Genomic DNA, 3,643 nt, shown 5'->3' on the forward strand with positions numbered 1-3,643 from the left:
TTACACATGGTCTAGCTTTAATTCTGGTTTGCATTATCATCTAACAATACCAACCCAGTGGATCTTTTTTGCCCCACAGAGCTTTAGTACCATGGTATTTCCTTAAGGGCCTGATCATGTGGGATGCAGATTTTTTTCAATGGGAGCTTGGGCAATGGGAATTGGTGTAAAATGCATTGCATGGGATCATGCCACTAGTTTGTTTCAGAGCTCAATGCAGGAGAAGAAATCTACACCTTAGAAATCCAAGGATGAAAGAGACATCCTCCTTAAAAGGGGACATCTGAATGCCTTTCTGAAAGAGTTTAATCATACTTATAGCACAACCTTGTGCTATTCACCAATTAATAGAACTTTTTTTAAAAATTAAAAAATATATGTGTCTATATGTTGAGTCTAGTTCATTGTAGTAAATCCTCCTTTAGAGTTTAAAAATGTTTCCAAATATTAAAATACGTTGGAGGGACTTTCTAGGAATCCTGCATAATACATTACTAAAGAAAACCAAGTTTCTACTAGAACTCTTTTTGTAATATTAAATTGCACATAAATTCAGTGTAAGCATGTCCCTTTTGTATTTAGCATCTATTAAGGTATGAGTGAGTTTCTGAAAACAAATTAACAATATAAGAGAAACTTATATACTCATTCTGTGAATAGTATTGTACGTTTCATAAAGAGGGCCCTCTATAGATCACTCAGATCAGAGTCTTTGATCCTTTAATATATAAATATTTTTAAAGTACAGCAATTTTGTACACAATGTGTATGTTCTTCCACATACCTTGGAAGTCACTTCATTCTTCTAATGAATGTTAATCCATCTGTGGTGTATTATGCTTGGCCTGTCTCCCACCTCTTATGAGATGATTTGGATTTCAGAGTTCATCTTCTGTTTAACTAAAATGTTTATCTTAAAAGGGAGGGGGTTTGTCTTCGCCTTTCTTGCAGTTTGATAGCTTTATGACAATCATAATAAAATGATCACCAAGGTCCCAATTCAGGAAGGCTTTTAAGCCCATGCATAACTTTAAGCATGTAAGTATTGACCTCAGGGGGACTACTTCTGTAAGTAAAGTTACTCAGGCTATAGAACACATGGATACACATGTTATCATTCCAATGAGGAATGAAAACAAATTTTGGAATCTTGAAAGTTGCCATGAAATTAAATTGTTGTCCTCTGGTCAGCTCTACTTGCAACAGTCTGAGTATACTTAGATACAGCAAAATAGATGGATTTTACATTCTGTAAGCTGTCAAATCATTATGTGTGTTCCTCTGCTTTAACTATATATGTGTCTAGTGTGCAGTCCAAAAATATGGTGGGCTTGAAACAAAAGAGATTTCTGAATCCTCTGACACATTCTATAAAATGCAGATGCTATATTCTTTTGCTGATCATGAGAAATGAAGGGAAAGATTTCAAGATCTCCTCTTGCTTAATTCATTCAGTTCTTCGTGCATACACATTGTTTTCCCAGTGGTGTATGCTGTAAGAAACCAAGAATGAGAACAAGCTCATTGTTCAAGCTCAGGCCACAAATCTAGCTATTTTTTCACTAATACACCTCTACCTCAATATAACGTGACCCGATATAACACGAATTCGGATATAATGCGGTAAAGCAGTGCTCCGGGGGGGCGGGACTGCACACTCCGGCGGATCAAAGCAAGTTCAATATAACGCGGTTTCACCTATAACGCAGTAAGATTTTTTGGCTCCCGAGGACAGCGTTATATTGAGGTAGAGTTGTATTAGTTAAAATTGAGTTAACACATTAGATTTCTGTTGTATTATAATCAGCCATCTTCAGTAAAACAATGTTATTACTCAACAAATTCAACATGGGGAATCTGCCAGAATAAAGACTGAGTAAAAACTGAGTATGGACAATGGAATTTAGTTTCAGTGTTTAATGCTAAAATGTGACTTTGTCAGTTAACAGTGTAGATAAGAAAACAATAGTTTCCAGTATACCAAATTTTGCCATAAAAATCAGATCAAACACAAAACTCACTCGAAATATATTAAAGCTGAATATTCATAACAGTGCAGTGAAACATAAAATAATACATTTAAATTTTAATCTCAAATGCAATGTCCTGTGTTTTAATGCTTTGACAAAGCAGCTGGATTGTGCTGATGAGTTTCAATGTGAGTGACATATGTCTCCTGTGGTCTAGAGCTGCATGTTACAGACATTTGTGTAGTAAGTCTGATTCCTAGGCAACACTTCTGTCTTGACTAAGATATGGTAACCTTCTTAAGATGTATAGAAATTCTTTCCATGCATGCTTGTCTTACAACAAACAGATAAAATTCCATGTTACTTTGCCATCACTGGGCTATTGGCTATTATGGGGCACACCCTCTCTTGCACTTTTATGAAAAATTTGAAAGGTATTGGTATTACTTTATATTAAAGTGGAACCAAATGCTGAACCTTGAAATTTTTCTCAAAACGGAATTCTTGTTTACTGCCAGCCCTAGTTAGGGTACTCATTTGGGATGTGGGAGGCACTGCAAGCAGTGCAGGAACTTATACCTCGACCACTTGGCTATTACCTATTCTGGGTTGTGGTCTCTTTATCTCATTTTGACCAGAAATTCCATCCTGGACTTCAAAAACCTTCCCAGTAAAAGTTTAGTCAAAACTGATCTATTTCCTCAGAGTTTTGGTTTTGACAAATTGGCATTTTCTGCCCGAAAAAGCATTTTGTAAAAAAAAAATGCTCAACCAGCTGTAGTGCATATTTTGAAAATTAATTAGTCATAAATATGAAAGAAGAAGACGACAATTTTATTGTGGATATATTGCTAAAATACCCAAGATATGACATTTGCAATCATATCTCTATTTCATTTATAAGAGGGGAAATGATATTTCTATCTTGGCATGTTTATAATTCAAAGGCTGAGCCAATTGTCCACTGTAGGTGGGCTCATTCTCCTAGGTTCTGGACTGATATAATAATGTGTTATGAATATCATGTGGTTTTTACTGTTGCTGCTGGATATCAAACAGGGTTACTGGTTCTCTTGAAATATTATCGTTGAATTCAGTAAGCCTATTGTTTGGGAGGTTATACACAATGTTATTTTGCCCTAAATATCTGTTACCCTTGTGTTTGACACCTCATATCTTCTAACAGTGAGCCAAAATATTATTTCTGTGGTATGTTCATATAAAACTTCCTTGCTTCTCAGAGGGGTCCAAGATGGAGTAGCTACTGTGTTCCTATCAGTCAGCACATTCCCTTCTGAGCTTTCTATAATCTTTCTTCTTTTATTTCAACACCCCAGGAATAAATGCAACAGCTAACATGAATGATGTTGTGGCATTCCAGCCACATTTTATTCTCTTCTAAAATGCTAAGATTTATATATATATTTAACATGATTAACATTATGCATATAAAGGATGACTAGTCATGAACAAACAATAATAACAAATTTAACATTTTTGTACTAAGTTTCTTTATTGAAAGTTACCTGACCAGAACTGAGCTTCCTTGCATAAATGTAAAACGCTTCATTTACATGGCCTACCTCTGACCTTTTGAGACCGATATATTTGAGTGGTACAGAGCTAGTTGTGCAGAACAGCATATAGAATTATATGTAATAGAATTTGCATAA

Source organism: Trachemys scripta, chromosome 5 (assembly GCF_013100865.1).
Source record: "Trachemys scripta elegans isolate TJP31775 chromosome 5, CAS_Tse_1.0, whole genome shotgun sequence".
Classification (NCBI taxonomy): domain Eukaryota; kingdom Metazoa; phylum Chordata; order Testudines; family Emydidae; genus Trachemys; species Trachemys scripta.